This window comes from Meleagris gallopavo, chromosome 5 (assembly GCF_000146605.3).
Source record: "Meleagris gallopavo isolate NT-WF06-2002-E0010 breed Aviagen turkey brand Nicholas breeding stock chromosome 5, Turkey_5.1, whole genome shotgun sequence".
In the NCBI taxonomy this organism is placed as follows: Eukaryota; Metazoa; Chordata; class Aves; order Galliformes; family Phasianidae; genus Meleagris; species Meleagris gallopavo.
The window spans coordinates 32091739-32112674 of NC_015015.2; positions in this window are offsets into that span (position 1 = coordinate 32091739).

Sequence of the window (20936 nt, forward strand, 5' to 3'; positions counted from 1 at the left end):
CAGTCCTGAGAACGTTAAAAACTGTAAATAAAAGTTTTTTTACAGTGTTGGTCTGCTTTATAAAACATTTTGGTCTATCATATCAAACATCTACCAAGTGTCTGAGTTCTATTAATCACCTTTGAAATTTACTCTCATTACTGACTAAGCTTTATTCTGATGTTGTTCTCAATCAGGATTTTCAGTATAAAATTTCTACACAGAATGTCTTCATGCTAAAACCAAGTAATCCTAAAAGATTTACGTACATTGTTTTTTAGACTAGTATAATTTCTTTATATCTTCTGATATCAAAAGCTGATTTCAGAGGTTTTCTACTTCTCATTTGAAAACCTGTACAATCAATGAATATACAGATGGTATAGTACATCTAGGACCTTGGCAGATGTAATTATTATAGCAGAGTAGGAAAAGAAAGACACTCACCCTATCCTGGGCTCATAAAGTAGACTCCAGTGGAGTAGATCTCTAGAAGAGATCCTTCTATCCTGGCAGTCAGCTCTTAAATGGTCTAGGAGAGGTGGAGCCAGGCTCCACCCCTTCCTGCAGCACAGGTGAATTGCCTTCACCTGTGCTCCTGTGGCTGACTCATTGCTTGCCTCAGGTGATCAATCAGAGGTTCAGGTTGTGATTCAGCAGCCCCATACAAAGCTACATGTCTTTTCACATGATGTTTTCACACTGTAAAGCACAACCACTTTCTAGTGTTTTTTATTATTATTTTATTATTTGCCTTCCCTTGATTTTTATTGTTCTTAGCGTTCTTTCCTTGTGCTGTCCTTTGGCTTGCTCTCTTTTCCTTGGCCTTAAATAACGAATCTTGAATTTCATTTGCAAACCATTTTTCTTCCATTCTAGTGTTTGTCCCTCATAACCACTCAGTTTATCTGGAGATTTCTTTCTTGGATTTATTTCCAGTTTGGCAAAGTTAAAACTGTGGCTGTTCTTGATATGACTGTTCAGTGTGCTTTTACATTTGTTTGAATACATTCTATTTGATTTTCTGAATTCACCATCTGGTGAGTTGTGTTTGTTAGGCAACATGAAGTTGAATAGAGCTAGGCTGTTCACTAGATATAAATCATTCAGATTCTCCTCAATTTGATGATTATTTCCTTTCAGGGCTTTCCCACCACTCTGTCAACTTCTTGGTTGCAGTATCCCAAACTGACTTTTTATAGTATATGAGTAATGTTTTGTTATTCTTCTAAACAAGCAATGGGGGAAATGTGGAAAGCACTTGAAAATCCACTGATGCTTCTCTAATAATGTAATAATTTTCTCACAACTGTATTTGCTTTCAGTTTAAATTGAATGTCAGTGAAATTGTAGGCAGGAAATCTCATGTTGAATTCTAAGGGCTTTGTTTCAAGACTGTAATATACTTCCCTCAAGACAACACAGATAATGTAGTGTCTTTATGTTCCTTGGCCCTACCTTCTTGTAGCACAGTCTCTTCACTTAACAAATGGTGCCCCCAGGAATGCCAGCAAAGCAGGTTCCACCATGACAAGTGCTACAATAAACCTGTGTAAGTTTCCTGAAAGCAGTTTCTGAATCTGAGCAAAAGTCAAACTCACTGTCTCTTGTATCCACGGGGACAAAGACAATCACTTTGAACTCTGATGGCATGTTCAAGTGAATTAAACATAAAAGAGAGAAATGGATTTTTGCATTCTTTGCCACAGAATGCACATTTTTTTGTCCCTTCAGTTTTAAGAAGTATTAAATTAGGGCATAAAACATTCAGCGCATAATATCACACCCTTCTCATTGAATATAAAAAACTTATTTATATTATAGCAAACCAGATCTCCTCAAGGGTATATATACTACAAATAATTTTATTTTACTTCTCTTTGCTACCTTTCCTGAATGTTACCAACTTGTTTCCTGGCCAGTCAGATTGGCACAAAAGATCTTGCAAATAATATAACTCAGTGATCTCAGGGAATCCTAGTCCTGCACAAACAAAAGTTATTAATTTGAACATGGATAGGATGATACTTTAAGAAAATAACCCTCTCCACAGCTAATTGACTAAACAGTGATAAACATCACAAAATTGCCTTCAAGAGACATAATATCAATTGCATGCAATTAATATTTTAATAAATGTAATGTATGATTAAACGTGCGTATTATCTCAAAATATGCATCTGAACTTGACCGTGATAGTTTTGTATGAAGACACTTCAGCTTTCTCAAAGTCTACTGAAATAGTAGTATCTTAGAAGAAGAAACTACAAGGAACTACTGTTGAAAAAGTCTTCTAATTTTACCTGCACAACAAATTCCACCTTATATTTTATTACAGTTTTAGCATATGTAGTACTAAAAGTGTCATAAAGTGCTGGTCATCAGCTAGCTGAACATGAGCCACAAGTGTGTCTAGGTGTCTAAGAAGGCCTATGGCTTCCTATGTTTTATCAGAAATAGCATGGCCAGCAGGACTAGGTAAGTGATAGTTCCCCTTGCATAGGGCACTGGTGAGACTGCACTTTGATTACTATGAGCCTCTCACTACATGAAGGATATTAAATTGCTCAGACTTGTGCAGAGAAGAACAACAAAGCTTGTAAAGGGTCTAGAAAAAAAGACATATGGGGAGTGGCTGAGGGAACTGGGGTTGTTTAGGCTACAGAAGAGGGGGCTGAGGAGAGACTTCATTGCTCTCTACAACCACCTGACAGGAGGTTGCATTGAGGAGGGTGCTGATCTGAGGGTGTTGATCTGAGGGCGCTGATTGAAGCACTGCAATAGGCTCCCCGGGAGGTGGTTGAGTCACCATCCCTGGATGTGTTCAAAAACCATTTGGATGTGGTGCTCAGGGACATGATTTAGCAGAGGGTTGTTAGAGTTAGGGTTGTATGGTTAGGTCATGGTTGGACTCGATGATCTTTAAGGTCTTTTCCAACCTGAGCAATTCTATGATCTCATTTCTCTGTTGAGAAATGATAAGACACAGGGAAATGGCCTCAAATTGTGTCGGGCAGGGTGTTAGACTGAATTGGAAGAATTTCTTCACGGTGGTCAAGCATTAGAATGAGCTGCCTACAGAGTTACTAGAATTCCCATCCTTGGAAATTCTTAAAGGATGTGAGGACATGGCACTCAGAGACTTAGTAGGCCAAGTTAATGGTTGGACTTGATGATCTTGAAGGTCTTTTCCATGCTAGATAGCTCATTATGATTCTGTGAATCATATTCATACTAAAGAAAGGTTTATATTTCCTTCTGGGAGCATTACTTGTCCCACAATCACTGAGAAGTGAGAATATTTCAGATTACTTTTCAATCTATTTTTCAGACTATTAATTAAATGAAAAGAAACCACCACAGAGTACTGGCTATGCACAACAGATCAAAACAATATTCTGAGTGGGAACTTTGCTGTCTTAGCATTTTTTGCAATACATTTTCTATTCTTTAGTCTTTTGACGATGTTAGTTTTATGCTAACATTTTCACACTTCTATACAGAGAACAGTCCTTTTCTATTCAAAGGAAAAATATATTGCTCCAGAACTACAACAAAAAGAAAAGAAAAAAAGGACAAAAAAATAGCTAGTATTTTTTTAGAGAGTAGTTAAGCTGGATGAATAGGTAAAAATGTAAGACAATGTTAAAAATTTTCTGAAACAAAAAAAATTGACATAATCATTTCAAATTATATATATATACTATATGACCAGTTTTGTGAGCTGAACATATACTGAATGAACATTTAAAAACTTAAACAGATCAAAGGAATTTCAGGTAGACAGACTCTTAAATTATTTAATTAAAAATGTGTGACGAAGCAAGTAAGTGTATGTTTCTTATATAAATCACTGTAAGTCAGTTACTTGGGCTCTGAAAAATGTAGTGGCTTAATCTTTTTTTCATATCGGCTCACCCATGAGAAGTTGTACACTGGTAGGACCAACACATCAAATTAATAATCTTATTTCAAGTTTGGTTTTAACATTTTTCATAACTATTTTATTTACATGGCTTTCTTTCTAGGACAAACAAAAGTAATCGCTGCTGTTAAAACTGGTGATTCTAATGAGACATAAGTCTCTCCAGAAGTGAAACTGACTTATGAAATAGTATTGGTTAAGAATGATATGAGAATTTCTGAATCTTTTTCAGGTTACAAGTTTTAGTACAGAAGACAGAGGGGAAAAAAAAATGAGGCTTATCTAGGATTTACTAAGATGGTAAGGACTTTATAGGGTTTTTCCTTCAATCACAGAAAAAAGTAGGTATGCATGACTGAGCCAAGATGTAAAGGGTGCAGACAGAGCCCTGCCTGACTCATTTAATTGCCTCTGAGCCAAAGTTCCAGTGAGGGGCTTTGGGAATACTGTCTGTCTCCTGTCTTAATAATTAAGGTTCTACATCACATTCAGTATAAAGATCTTCCACTGTGGGATAAAATTTGCCATCTGAAGTGTCTGAGTGTGCAATCCTAATTTTTTTTTTTTCTATGAGCATTATTGCAGGCAAGACAACTTCTGGAATGGTCTAGGATATCTGATATAAGAAAAAGCAGATAAAATTTTCCAAAGGAAATTCACTTTTAAATGATTTCTAATTATTTCGTATTTTAATGAAACTATACTTGCCTACCTCTGTTATCAAATAATCTTTGTCCAAATACTAAAGTGACAAATTATAGAAACTAATTCTAGAACAAAGTGAATCAATCATCTCACTACATTACATATTAGTATGTAATATTGGAGAATTACACAGATCATCAAACTAAAGGAAAATGTTCTTATTAATGACCTTTTATCTATTTATAAAAAATACCCACTTAAGCAAATTACATTGATTCCCACACCCATTTGAGGTAGTTCAGTATCACGAAGTTACTTGAAATTTTGACGTAAAAAATTTACTTCAATGTTAAATTTGGGAAATGTTTCAGGGAGTTTTCTATACAAGGACTGTATTGATAAAGGAACAGTATTTTAAACACATCATTTTCTGCAGAAGTATCATAAACTATATTATTTTATGAATATCTAGAAGTATTTGCCAAAGATAGACCCAAAATAACTGTATTAAAGTAAGCTATTTATTACAGTATTTACTTATTTTGGTTGGAAGTGAAGTTCGGATATTTCTCTAACATCTTCCCTCATCCTCTGTTGTCCATACAATATACTTCATTTGATCATGCATTTAGAAAGATGCACTCTGGAAGTTACAGTGTAGAATTTCTGTGGAGAACACAAAATCTTGTGTTTACAATGAAAATTATAAGGAATTTTTAGCAGAATATCAGTGTCTGGGAATTTCTTAAAATCTTCATTACAAAAATCTGGCATTTAATTCCTTGCCCTTTGTCTCATAAGGGTTGCTTTGGCTTATAAATTAACTTAAATATTTTAGTTTCAGGTGGGGAAGAATTGTTTTATTCTTCATAATGTCTGGTATAATGCTATGTTCTGTTTTCAGGAGAAAATCAACACTGATAATACACCAATGTTTCTAGTTGTTTCTGAGCAGCTCTGTACAAAACCAAGGATACTTCAGTTTTCTCACTTTTTCTTACTGTCCTACCAATGAGGGGGTCCCAAGGAGCTTAAACTGTACTTAAACTGGCCAAAATTATATTCCATACCAAATGACATCAAGTGGAAGAAATGTTTTGATCTGTGAGGTTCTTACTACCTGCTGGGTCAAACCACAACAAATGTGATAAGTTCCATAATGAAAATATTTCTGCTCTTAAAAAAGTTTAAAAAAATAATCTTTAGGCATATGAAAAGTTCTATTCATGAAAAAATCCCCATATATTCCATGATTCTATCATTTTTTTCCTAAAAGTTTTGGCTTGCTTTACTTCATTGCCTTGCAAGTGAAGAAGCTCTGCACCAGCCAAATATCCAATTAAACTTTACTAAGGAAACAGTGTAAACAAACAGCATGAGCTCCATATTTCTAACAGGTGGCTTCTGCCCACACCGGTTGTGGTTCATGGAGATTCAAAGCAGAAAAAAAAAACAAATCTTTTTTGGTTAAGAATATATATATATTTTCTGAGAATGTATTAAAAAAATATTTACTGCAATGCTATATATATGTGGTTGTCAATACAGATACATCTGTCTTCCCATGGTGGCAATAGGATGAATATTAATCTACTTGAGCGAAACATTATCAGCACATAGTCTGTATGCTGCTTAAGTTTATTTAATAAGTGAGACCAAAACATCAGATATTATTGAATAGTGGATACGTGATTAATATCAAGGTCAAACTTTCAGAAAGGGCAAAATGAAACAGGAAATATCACTCCGAAGCCAGTGATGCCTTAAGACCAAAAGTCACTTAAAAAAAATTATCATCTCAAATTATGCAAGACTTTTGTTTTTAGTTAGACAAAGAGAATTATAGACAAAAAATTGACTTCAAAGGTCACTTATCTCATTTTCCTGCCTTAGAGTCAATGGTTTTTATGACATTTCTGATATTTTTGGTCTATTGCATTCAGCATTCAGTGACAGAATTATCATACTACTTGGTATGTTCTAATAATCATCATCAAAAGACAATATAATCATGAAGATAAAATTATACTTGCTTTAACCTTTATGAAATTACTTGATTCAGGCTAGAAAAGAACCATTTATTTACCATTTATTTGTCCTATCGCTATATGACATTGTAGAAAGTCCCACCTCATTTTTCTGGCAGGACCCCTTTAATTGCTGGAAAGTTGCTGTAAGGTCTCCTTGAACTTTTTCTTCTCCAGTCTGAACAACCCCAGCTTTCTCAGCCTCTTTGTGTTGGAGAGGTGCTCCAGGCCCCTAATAATCCTTCTGCCTGTCCTTTGGACTCGCTCCAACGTTCCATGTTCTTCTTATGCTGGGAGCCCCAGAGCTGAATGAAGTACTGCAGATGTGGTCTCATGAGAGCAAAACAAAATGGTAGAATCACTTCCCTCACCCTGCTGACCATGTTTTTGATGCAGTCAAGGATACAGATTGCTTTCTGAGCAAGTGCACACTGCAGCCTCATGTTGAGCTTCTTATCAATACCACTAAATCCTCCAGAGGGCTGGTTTCAACCCACTCATCTGTTTATGTGCTTGGGAATCCCCCTGACTCAGATGCAGAACCTCATACTCTAGGCAATGTTAAACTTCATGAGGTTCACACAGGCCTGCTTCTCAAGCCTTTCAAAGTCTCTCATGGAATTCCTTCTCTCCTTCATGTCGACCACACTACACAGCTTTGTGTTGTCTACAGTAGTTTTAAAATAAGTATGTTAACAACAAATTATAGACAAAAAATTACTTAAGGCCATGCATTCTAATGTGTTCATTCTCCACTATGTGTATTTGTCTTAAAATTATCTGAATTTGTCTGTCTGTCTGTATGAAAACATTCATGAATAAAAAACAAAGGAACCTCACTTCCTGATCTAGGTCTTTTTCAGTTCATATTTAGTCACTACCTTAATAAATAATCTCAGTAATAACCAAGCTGCCCAGTTTTTTCTTACCTGAAGCCCTTAGCACTGTACTTTCAAAAAGGTTGACAATTATCATTGTATTTTATTTTCTTTACCTTCTTTAGGAATGGTGAAACTGTTAACACAGAAATATACAGATAAGGAACTACATATCATAAATTATGAAATCATGAAAAGAAGTTCCTGTCCAAGGACAATATTGATTGAGAAACTGATTGGTTTTGTAGGCCAATCGGTGTCTCTATCCTTGCAACTACAGCTACAGCTCTACAAATTCTGTGATGAAATAGATGGTTTTTGCAACTGTGGAATTAATGGTAAAATTACTAAGATGTTTGGTACCCTTGACAGAGTTCTTAAAGTGTACATATGTATATTTTTTTTTAACAGATAAGCCCCCTTCTAGGAAGGCAGCCCGCCTGTAATCCGTAATATTTTACTCTGCACAGCCCCAATAATCTCAAGCAAAAGTTTGATCAACACTGCTGAAAGAAAACACCCATAATAATTATACTCTTTTTAAAAACATATAAGCAAAGTTGAATCCTAACAATCCATTAGCTACATTTCTATGATGACATAACATTTAAGAAATATTCCAAAAAGATACATCAATCTGGATCTTGTCATAGAACTTTGGATATTTTCATATTATGCCATCTGAAAAGACTTTCGGTTAGTAGCAGTTATTTGTTGTTTTTTTAATTTTCAAGTTTTCTATAGGAGATACATATGCCAAATTAAAATTATACCTATGGTTTATAAATGTGATCTAACATACTGTAAACTGTCAGTGTGTGCGGAGAAATAACTGAATTGAAAAATGTGAAGAGAAACAGCTGTGTATTAAAAACAATTTCTTTTTAATATTTATTTTTTTATTATTCTGACCATATGACTAGTAAAAGATTGTATGGAGTTCACACCTGTATCTGTTTCATTACATTTCGGATTGGAGATTAGGGAAAGGTTCTTCACTGCAGTGCTGGTCAGGCACTGGAACATGCTACCCAGGTCAGTGATCATGGCACCAAGCCTCCCAGATTTCTAGAAACATTTGGAGAACATCATCAGAAATAAGAATTATATTTTGGGTAGTCTTGTGTGGAACCAGACATTTAATGTGCTCAGCACATGCTACTTCATGAGTTTGCAATTCATCTTGAAAGCATCCTGAAGAAAAATATACTCAAACTGACATAAAGATTACTCCCAACTTAGAACAAAATATATATCATTTTTTAGTTTGAAATGTGAGCTTCATACTCTTAAATTGGGATGTATTACACATGAATTTTATTTTTAATATTAACTGACTTTTTTTGAGGAGTCCTAAAGCTGAGTAAAATACGATCTATCACATTAACATAATTGAAATAAAAGCTGAAGACTTGATTTAGAAAAAAAAAAAGATATGGAAAAGCACAATGCTAGCTTACTTCCTTCTGCTAACTAAGAAAGATTCTGCAACCAACTTCACTAAAACATCTTTGCACTTAGATGCTATTAGGGAGTAAGAGTATAACATAAATTTTGGTTTCTGTGACATCTTAAAATTTGTGATTAACAACAAATTCAATTGAGAAGTTCAATTAAGCATTTCAAAATTAAGTTTGCACATAAATTAAGTTAACCACAAATTCTATAATGTCACAAAAAGAGAACTGTGCTAATACTGTAGTAGTTTTTGCAATCTTGAACACTGCAAAATTCTTGTTAAGGCTTCTACTTTAGGCCTAGCTAGTAAGAATATGAATTCAGTAATGTTTTCAGTATCTTCCAGACCCACTGGAAGGCAGATGTAAAATTTTCTTCAGTACAGCTTTCATTTAATTCTGCTTACCCTAGAGTCCAATTTCAGAAAGTCACAGATGTCCTCCAATTATCTTGATAGTGGACATTTCATCCAGGTTTCTAGTATGCCAGCCTCTCATCTATACAACTCGCCCTGCAGTGGTTCCACTGATTAAAGTTAAGGTTCTGAAGAGCTATGGCTCGTTAACTTCTCAGACTACATCAGCTACCACTATAACTCATTTATCAGTTTTTCTTGTTTTTCTGTTAGCATTCAGGATGATCAGAGAAAAAAGAATGTGTCCTATTCATCTGTGCTGGCTCTTATCTAGGAGAAGTATGCAGAGAAGAGGTGAGTGTAGAGGTGGCATTAGACAGACTGCTGGACAATCCAGATGTTTCTTCAAATCCCAAGGTCAATGCCTCTACCTATATCTATCTAGCTAGTTTAAAAGGAGAACAATAAGTGGTCTTGCTAATCTGAAAATGCCCCTTTAAAAGCAATATTTCCTATAAATCTATCGATCTTACTCAAAAGGCAGTATTTGTGTTTATTTCTGTTTTGTTTCATTTTATTTTTATTTTGTTGTTAATCTCACTTGAGCTCTCTTCTACTGCTGTTCTAGTGTCTCAAATGCTATTCTGTTTGCGTTTTTACATCAGTTACTACAGATGTTAGTACATCCTGATGTACTAACAATGCCAATGCAAACTACGAAACCTTGTATTGGCGGTTCAGCTCCTTTTCCTCAAATTTCAATTTCCTTGTGATGAGCTGTAAATTTTTTTACAACTTGTTCCTTGACTGTCTTTAACAGTTTGCTCAAATTATTTGCAACCTTAAACAAAACTGTTCTGTAGCTGCATTAAGCATTGCCTCATCTTCCGTAGATTTAGTCTTACCCTGAAAGAATACAAGACTTCAAAATTTTTCTGCTTTTCACCCAGAAAGGCTTCCTGCTTTCTTTCCAGATGATCTGTTTCCACATCCTATCTTCGAGACAGGACAAAGTCTCTCCATGTAATCCTTAAAATACATTCCTTAAGTTTCTAATTTTCCTGCTTCCACAGGAAAGTAAAGTTGTGGTCAGACACTTAAAACCGTTTCCTGAGTCCAAGCCAACAAACTGTATAATACAGTGCAAAAAAGGAAATTTGATATCTATTGGTCTTCCTCCTTTTCAAAATGATAAAGTTTATAGAAACAAACAAAAATTACATTTTTAAGAGAGTTTAGCTGTAGAATATAAGGAAAAAATTTCAGATATATTGCATTGCATGGAAATTCCATGTTTCTAAGTAGTTTTTTCATGTACTTGAAGCAATAAATGTAAAATATATTTGTTACTACACATCAAAACTTGAAAAATAAATGTATAGTAATATCAGTTGTAGCTACCGGTAGCAAGACTGACTAGGGTCATGAGGATGGGCTGCATTTGGTTCATATTACTCTGAAGGTTAATGTTCATTGTCAGTCTAGAATGAGATGAAGCTAAAGGTATGTATTTAAGTTTTAAGGAAGGATTTTACTCAGTGGAGCTATATACAGAAATTACTGTATAGATATTTGAGTTTATGCTCAAACATATCTGTTGATGCTATGAATTAGAATATAAGCTGCTATTTTTTCTTTAAAAATCTATATTTTGTTAGCTGTGTTTTAAAAATCTCTGATGCTTGATTTTATCGAGGGGATATTCTTTTTTACTGTAGTATTGCATGATGTTCTTATTCCTTAATGATGTGCTTTGTCACAATTCTGATTTTCTTGCAAGGAAGAGCTTGAAATATCACATGTAATGCTAAAATATTAATGAAAATTCTTGCGGGATTATAACTTCTCCTCTGGCAACAGAAAGCAATATATCAGCTAGACTGGCAAATTGTTCTAACATGAAAACTTTTTACTGCTTGGTCATGATGAAGTACAGTTCACTTAGTCACATGCCTGTTTCCCTAAACAAATCATTGCCTAAGAAAGGGTATTATAGTTAAGGGAACAGTGTGTAACTGTTGTGCAAAGACTGTTCTCCTCTGACTTGTGTAGTCTGGCTGTGGCTCTTCCCTGTTATTTCCCCATCAAAAAATCCTTGGCCATTGGCTCAGCGGTGTATGTCTCCCTATACATCCCAGTGAGATGTCTCTGCACACAGATCTGCTGAAGCAGATTACATTGAAGAACTTGGATAGCTCATCAATAGACAAGAATGTGTGGGGTCTTTAAAGATTCTACTGATTATTTAAATACTGAGACAGTATCTACAGACATATATAAAGCCTCCAAAGATAATCCAAGGACTTTTTTAGAATTTACATGAATTTGAACAAAAAGAATCAAAAGTTGTCTATTACTTTGCATGATTAAATTACCCCAAACGTTTAATTTTTTGTTGTTGTTGTTTTTCAATTTCATTTTCTGAAGAGAAGGACCAGGAGTTCCTGGTGAATGACAGCTTGGCAGTGAGCCAGCACTGTGCCCTGGTGGCTGAGATGGCCAATGGCATTCAGGAGTGCATTAAAAGGAGCATGGTCAAGGGGGGTGGTTCCCCCCTCTACTCTGTCCTGGTCAGGCCTTACCTGGAATACTGTATCCAGTTCTGAGCTCCCTGGTACAAAAAAAAAGACAAAGATCTCCTGGAGAGAGTCTAGCGGAGGGCCACAAAGATGATAAAGGGCCTGGAACATCTCCCCTATGAGGAAAGGCTGAGCTAACTGGATCTGTTCAGCCTTGACAAAAGAAGACTAAGAGGAGATCTGATTAATGTTTATAAGTATCTTAAGTCTGAGAGTCAAGCCAACCTCTTTTCAGCGGTCTGTGAGGACAGGACAAGGGGAAACGTCCATAAACTGGAGCATAGGAAGTTCTGCACCAATATGCGAAGGAACTTCTTCACAGTGATGGTGATGGAGCACTGGAACTCACAGGCTGCACAGGGAGGTTGTGGACTGTCCTCTGGAGATATTCAAGACCTGCCTGGATGCCTACCTGTGTGGTCTGCTGTAGGGGGCCTGCTTTGCAAGATATCTGTGCTTGATGATCTCTGGAGCTCCCTTCCAGCCCCTATAAATTCTGTGATTCTGTGATTATTTAATTGTTATGGATCAACATTAAATTAATTTACACTCATAGAAATGAGCTTTCTTATATGTACATAATCTTACAAAGTTGAAATGTACACTTCATTTATGAATGCCAATATAATTAGATTATTGTATATAAATATTTGACATTAAGTAATGTGCACTCAACCATACCAATCACAAAACACAGGAATTTTTGCACTATCTTCAGTGTAAAAATTGTCATATGAAACAAATAAGCTACAAATTTATTAAAATAGACAATCATATTTTTAATAACTCTCAACTTAATAAAAAGCTAAAGAATGAATTTTAAAAGCAATTTTTAAACTGTAATTAGTCTGACTACAAGTAAACAGTAAACTACAAGATGTAAAAAATAGAGATATGATAACTTTTGTTAATTTTCTCAAGTATAAATTAGAGGAACAAATTTGATAATATAATTCTAGGATTCTTAGATCATTCTGATTTTAATTCTTCATAGCTTCTTGAACATTTAAGTAGATATCTATTTAAAACTCCTTAATTAATTTTACATTTAAATATATCTTCATCCATATTTCTCCAGTGGGTTAAAAATGTATCCACAGCGGGATATATAAAAACCATTAAGTTCTAACCCACTGACAGAGTGTTCTCTTCTTACAGTTCTATACAGAATTCTATAAATATTTCATACTTTCTTCCATATATTCCTTCTGAGACGCTACATGAGTTTGTGTGATCCAGCTACGTTCTTCCTGTTGTCTGTTTATAACTCAGTCATATAAGTATAAAGGTAATAGCACTGAATTGGCTGATAGAGCTTTTATCTAGATTCATTCCTTCTGGTAAAATTCAACTTAAATCTACTTAATGTTGATAGTGTACACTACCAGGTGCAGTTCTCCACTAGCGATCTGGTTCCTTCAAGAGAAGGGGAAAAGCTGTGTTAATCAAAAGATGATAATCTTTGGGTTTAATTTAAGACCTGATTGTTTGAAATTCTGATTGCCAGAATGACATTTCAGTAATGGTTCTCTTTTCTTCCACTTGACAAAACAGCTAGACTATCTTGTAATCAGGCAAGGAAAAAGAAGTGAAGAGGCAAAGCAGCTACTATCTTTCTGATGGCAAAAGGTTTAACTTGAGAGCTTCTCACATATTTCACGAATGCCTTCTGTAAATATCCATAAAAGAGCAAATAAGTATAGGCTTCACTTCAAGATCTACTTGTTATGTAGGCTTGGAATGCAAGAAAAATTTCATAGAGGACCCATGGGAAAAAAAATTGTTTTTCTTCTTTATGTGATCTGTGTCCTCAAGTTTGCTACACTGCCATCTTACACAATGTGCAAGGAGATTTATATGCATAAAACTACCATTGCAGAACTGGCTTACACTTTTACTAATCTTTGTGACTTTAACTCATATAGATAAGTTTCTGAAAATATAAACTGTTTGAAATGTCTTTCCTGAAGTTATTATCATTACTGTTATTATTTTGTCATTCCAAAAATGTTACTGAAAATTTGACATCAATTTTTCTCCCCCTCAGAAGTTATAGAATTCCACTGTGAAAGATACAAAGCTGCACATAAATATTTTGTTTTGTATTATCCAATGGATTAGACAATGTTCTTACCTAGTACACATAATTAGATCAAGTTAGTATGTTACATGCTATACAGGCAAGACATTTCTCTGTGTCTAGAAGACACTATCTGCAATTTAACTATTGAACACTCACTGGTTTAAAGAGCTCTACCTCGAAGTGAACCATAATTGAGTGTTACAGGCAGCTTTAAGTATCAGATCATATTCTAGTTATGTGCAATTTTCCTTTCTCTTTTTCCTATTGCTCTATGCTATATGATTGCCAGGTTGAGCTAAAACATAGCACTCAGCTTCAGTTTGACTTAAATACGTCTCATGGTTTTATGATTTCTGTTAACAGTATTCCACATCATAACATCATGTTGTGTACTCGGAGTTAAAGAGTTAATGCTCCAGTTCCATGGATAGTCGATATTTCTGGGTACCTGGTTCTCGGAAAACAAAAAAGAACTACAAATCCCAGAAGTCTTCACTGTTTCCATTTTCTGTTCAAAGGGAAAGGTAAAACTGCTTGCAAGTCACAAGATTGACCCTTTCCTTTAATGCTCATCACCGTTGTATATGCTCCCTAGCCATCTTGCTTGCCTTCAGCATTTCAGTAAGGCCTTCGATTTTGGGCACTTTCTCTCTCATCTATTTGATTTATTAGCTTTGATTCCAATTATATTGTATTATATTGTATTATCTCACATTCTGCTATCATATTTAGTAAATTAGTTTTCTCCTTTAGCTCGTTGCCACTTCTTTGGTTTTAGGCCCAACTCTCTACCTTTTCCCTTCCTCCCTTCCTCCTCTCCTGGGATGGGAATCCACGGGTCCCCCCCTCCCTTGCCCCATTAGTCATGGAATCAGTCTGAACCAGCCCAAAACTGTGACAATATGTCTGGATTGTTTTTTCCTCTGTATAGAATTGCACAAATTGAGAATGTACACTTGATTTATAAAATGAACATAATGGATCAGCACTCACCTTATGACAGCCATGAGTCTTGCCTGACACTTCTGTGTAGTTCTCGGTGGAAATTAGGTTCACCTTTCCTTCAATGTAAGAAGTGAATGAGGAGATTGAATTGCATTGATTTCTTTGTTTTTGATGTATATTTAGTCTTCAGTAAAATATATTTCTAAGTTCTATTTAGCTATTTATCTTTATTTAGTGCATACTTTCTGAGAATAGGAAATTTTTATGAATGGAATCTAAGGATGCAGCTATCGCAGAACCAAGATGCAAGATATTGTAAGAAATAGAAACCTTGAGCAAACAATAAAATATTGAAAACCTAATCAAGTTGGTCATATCAGAGTTCCAGTTGCATTTTTAAGACACAGGAGTCTCCAAGAAATTTAAATTTGGCATTTATTCTATTTCACTCAAACAAATCAAAATGACTGGTTCTGAATGCTGCTTCTGCATACAACAGAGGGACTATCAGAGAATCTCCTTGACCCTACCACATACAGAGTGGTAATATTGAAATATCTGATGTGGTTTTCTTTGGATTATCTTTATCTTGCAAATCAGAATTCTATTCAGACTTCATGGTATCTAGGTAATTAATCAACAGATGAGATTTATGCATGGGTTTTGTCATTTGCTATTTCTAAATTAAATTGAAAATGTAAGGGTCAGTTCTATTTAGAGAATGTGACATTTTGAATACAATGACCTTTTTTCTTTCCCTCTTTCTCTCATTTTCTTTGAGCTTTTGTTTTAGAAACAGTATAGCTAGTACAGATACATTTACATTCATTAATTAATCTAAGATACTGCATGCATTTTACAAACCTTTCTGATGGTTTGTATTTTTGATCTCCAGTTAGATTTTTAGATGGCAGTAAAAAAAGAAAAGAAGAATATCATGATTGTTGATAAATAGAAAGACTTGCATGAGTGCTTTTTAATAGCTCATCATCAACATGTAATCAAACTGAATAATTGTTGCATAACAGAGTACCTAGTTGCCTCTAGGCAGTACTCTGTGGAGGAATGTCACTGCGGCAAAAAGTGCTGGACATATAACGCATCATCAGCATTTGTGCTATAGGCACATTTTGTAGGTGGATAGAAATCACTGGGGTGTGGTAAATGTATCAATGACATCTGAGTGGTATTAGATGGATACGGGGGAAAGTAGAAAGACAAAGGAGAAAAAAAAAAAAAAAAAAGAAGAAAACAGCTTTTACCAGTAAGTAGAAATTACCATCAATGCTGCAGTGCACCACTGACTTTGACAGTGAAGCTGCAGCACTAAGATATTGGTCATAGTATGTTCTTTACAAGCATCTTGCTTTGTGTTATTTTTCACTGGTGATATTCATTTAAAATTATTAGACTGACTATTTTCTGAAGAGTGTAAGAAATTATTTGAAAGTCTAGATCTGTTTATGAGTATCTGTCTGCACATGTCTATATTTGTGGAATAGTGAACCATAAGTGTAAATAATTATGTACCTTTGCTCATTGGGCTAAACAATATGTTAATGGAAAAGATTCAAAGATGTATGCTACATTTATTTATCATAACTTTCCCTTAAAAGACACCATATGTCAAAAGTAGAAGTTTTTATACTACCTTTAATTTTTAATACAAACATTTGAATTTGTCTTTACAATGTGTTTCCTGCATTTACTACTTAAAATGCCAGTCAGGGTACACTGATATTTTGCCCTGCCTATGTGAGTTTTTACACATCTGTCTGCTAACTAATTCAGATGTGGAATGCAGCAGCTGGGATCTCAGGTGAATATTTGATTCTCTCTGCAGACATGTTGGTCTTTTAGCCAGAAAATGGGTTGCACTCATTCATGTGCATAATACTTTTTCACCTACAGTAGTAGAAATGGATCTTTTCTCTGCTTAATAAATAATTCAAGTATGTTTCTACTGCTTCTGATTGCAAAGAATTAGCCTACATTTTATCAGGGTTAAGATTGTGTGTGCCAGAGAATTAAGGTGGAAAGACACAGCTTCAGCTACTAGACGAGAAGGACTGCAGTATTTTCAACATGAAGCCTGGCTGAGTGATCAGCTTGACAAAAATATGGCTGCTATAACAGAGATTGTGCTCTATTGCTGGCTGAAAGCTTTGAGCCTTTCTTTTTACTGAGAGGCTTTCCCATTTTTCAAAATTGCTACCTTCTCATTGAGACTGCATTTTGTGCAGAAACTGACACTTCAGCTGACTGCAGTTACTGTAACCAAAGGCAACGCAGTCAAAATGGGGTCGTTTGAATTTCAGACTTATATGTCTATTCATTATTACATAATCTTTGCAGGAACAGTCAAAAGCTCAATTTCTCAAATGCAGTATATCTGGTTTAGTAAACTCAGATAAATTATATCTGAAAATAAAGAAAAATTAATTTTTCCATTAATAGCTTTAATTTAAAAATAAAATCAGTTTAAAAAGAGAGAGATACAGAAATCCAGAAGCTGACTTTAATGTTTAAGATTGATGAGGGAGTAGCATACGATTACTTATTGGGATTTTTTGTTATTATTGTTTTGATAGGGCAAGGTGTAGAAAGTGTAGATCAAGACAAGTGAGTAGGATAAGACAGAAAATAAATTTATGAATTTTAAAGAAAAAAAAAGTCAAAGGAGAAAAAAGATTGGCTGTCTTGGGTTTTGTTAGTTTAATAGAGTTTAAGGCCATAAGGGATCATTAACTCTATTACCTTAATTCACTATTTTGTTTTTTGCTGGTGTTATGAAACCAGCAATTACAGTATTCAGATCTTCAAGCACCTGAAATATTGTGTCCCAGAATGGTACAATCACAAAATTGGAAATGCCATGGATGTCTAGAAAGTTTTCACTGACATGAAATATTCACTGACATATTAGAATTTCATTTTTAAAATTCTCAGTCTAATCTAGGAGCAAATAAAACACTGTTCATAGAAGTCACAGATAGCCAAATGTCTATAATGGGAATGGTTATCACATATTACATTACTTGATGAAAAACACGTGTATATTATGAAAAATATCCAATTCATTTCTAGTTTATAAGCATCGTCATCTAAGCACACTGTAAGATTGAAGATAGTTCAATTTCTGTTTACTGAATCCCAGCATCATAGAATGGTTTGGGTTGGAAGGGACCTCAAAGATCATTTAGTTCCAACCTCTCTGCTGTGGGCAGCATGGTCAATTGCTAGATAGGTTACCCAGTGGTCCATCCAGCCTGGCCTTGATCACTTCCAGGGACAGAGTATTCACAAACTCTCTGGGCAGCCCGTTTGGAGACAGGTGACAGATTGTTGAGCCTTAACATTACCCATATTAGAAACATATCTAAATTAGTTTATAAGATTCAATTTGGAGACAAGTGACAGAACTCTAATATTATACACATTGGAAAAATATCCAAAATCATACATAAGCTAATAGCTGGGGCTGGAACTCTGATGCCATGTCTGTGAAGAGGAAAGGGACCTGGTGGTGGTTGTTGATGCTTGGATGAACATGAGCCGACAGTGTGCCCAGGTGTCCAAGAGGGCCAGTGCCATCCTGGCCTTCATTAGAAATAGTGTGGTCAGCAGGAGCAGGGAGGTAATCATCCCCCCTACTCAGCATTGTGAGACCGCACCTCAACTACTGTGTTCAGTTTTGGAACCCATACTTCAAGAAAGACATTGAGGCCCTGGAACATGTCCAGAGAAGGGCAAAAAACTGGTGAGGGGTGTGGAGCACAAATCTTATGAGGAGCAGCTGAGGGAGTTGGGATTGTTTAGTTTAGAAGAGGAGACTCAGGGGAGACCTCATTGCACTCTAAAATTTCCTGAAGAGAGGTTGTGATGCAGAGGGGTTTGGCCTCTTCTCCCAGGCAACAAACAGGACCCGAAGAAATGGCCACAAGTTGCACCAGAGGAGATTTAGGTAAGGAAAAACACTCAGAGAATGGTCAGGCACTGGAATGTCCTGCCCAGGGAGGTGGTGGAGTCACCGTCCCTGGCAGTGTTCAAGAGGAGTCTGGATGAGGAGCTATGAGATATGGTTTAGTAGCTCGTGGTAGTAATGGTTATAGGAGGACGGTTGAACTAAATGATCTTGTAGGTCCTTTCCAACCTTGTGATTCTATGATTCTACAAAATATACTCTCATGGATCATATCTGACTTTTTACCTTGGAGCTGGGTTTTTCACTACTAGAATGTGACTTAAAATTTTCATAACTCAGTAACTTATATATGGCCCTTACAAAAAAAAAATATGAAACATTTTACAATGCACTGCTTTAAATTTTTACAGGGACATTTTATTTCTTTTTTTTTAATATTGCAGTTTAAACAGCACATAGATTTGCATCATTAAGTCACAGACAATGATTTTGTTGGCTTCAGTGGAAACATGCTACAGAACTTCTGTACTGTCACAAATGAAGTTTCAAGCCTCCGATGCTAATCTAAGTGATGATTAAAGTGAGTTAATCTACATCTTTAGTTATTACTCTATCATGATAGAAAATCAAAGTAGGTCAATATGAAGAAAGGAAATAAGTGTTACACTGTGTATGTGCACAGCAGTTGAGGTAAACGTTTATTTAAATAAGAAAATATGGAAAATGAAAAGCAAGGAAGAAAGTAGTAATTCAGCCAGAAATGTGATTCAATCTTCAGTACTTAAAGAATAAATTATTTTTATATTTTGAAAAAGTTATATATATATATACATATATATATATAAACTGTATGTACATTAATATGTATAACATATATGTACTTCCTGGTTTCCTGGTTGCCATTGTGACTCTTCATGTTAGCCAGTAGTGAAAAACAATAACCTGCATAAGCAACTATTCTGTTTGAGATAGTTTTGATCCGGACAGACTAGCAAATATTGATAAATTATTAAATAAACAAATGAATAAAGGAAGAAAGAAGCATAAATAAAAAGCTTTCAACTTAATTTTTAAAAGAATATATACTCTATTTAATTCTCCAAATGCTTGGAACTATAGCACCTGAAAAGCTAACTGCCAGTTCACTAAACTACTCATGAGATCTTCAGCTGAGCTTACAAGCCCTTATTTATTAATTCAGTCTTGTTTGGATTTGGAAAAATAATGACAAGATTTGTTCATTTCTTTGGTATGAATATCAAGACCTGTTGCTGTACATATAGAGGTCCTGTTGATTACTTTTGTTCATAGGAGATAGAAGAGCCCTCTTGGTTTTCTGTGTTTTTTTTTAGAATCTTTTCTTTGCATGTACTTTTTCAGTATGTGGATTGATTATATCCTGAGTTCTCAATCATGAGAAAAAAGTTACTAGAGAATACAGAGCAGAAGGGAAAAAAATAGTACAAATCTCTTTCAGTCTGAGAGAGAAACAAGCATTAAAATTTAACACATACTCTATTCATCTTTTCTCTACTGAGGATCTTACCATGAGACAGATTTGTATTGAAAGCTAACTGAACAGCAGGTTTGAGTACAAAGTTATCTTGTTTGTCTTAGCCTTAGCTAAACTTGGCTTCTTTGCTAGTACTGAGGAGTAATAAAGCAACAACACAGAGGAAGAGCTTAATTTAAAGATGCTAGAATGATGAATGAGTGATTCATCCAAAGCTTCCTTTTGGTCGGGAGAACAGTCTTAGACCTGTGTGTGAACTACTCTCTGGGCAGCTGGATAATAGGTCAAGGGAATGTCATTCCCTTCCTCAGTTAGAAAAAGTACTTTCTGTACTTAAAAGAGATAAGTTCCTTCCAGTGCAAGCAAGAGATGCCATACATATGAGTCAGCCTTCAGTGTCCAGGTGGTGCCATTACTCAGTTTTTGGATACTGTACTACAGCATATTCATACACTAGTCCAAACACTTCACAGTTGTGTGAAAAGGAAATGTCTTCTTACTTTTCCCTTTGAAATTTTAAATTTAAAGACATTAAAACCGGCACAATGACCCATTTTTGAGCCTGAGACTACCCATCAGATTAAATTTCTTTACCATTTTTTCTGGTGTTCCTAAAGTGCAAAA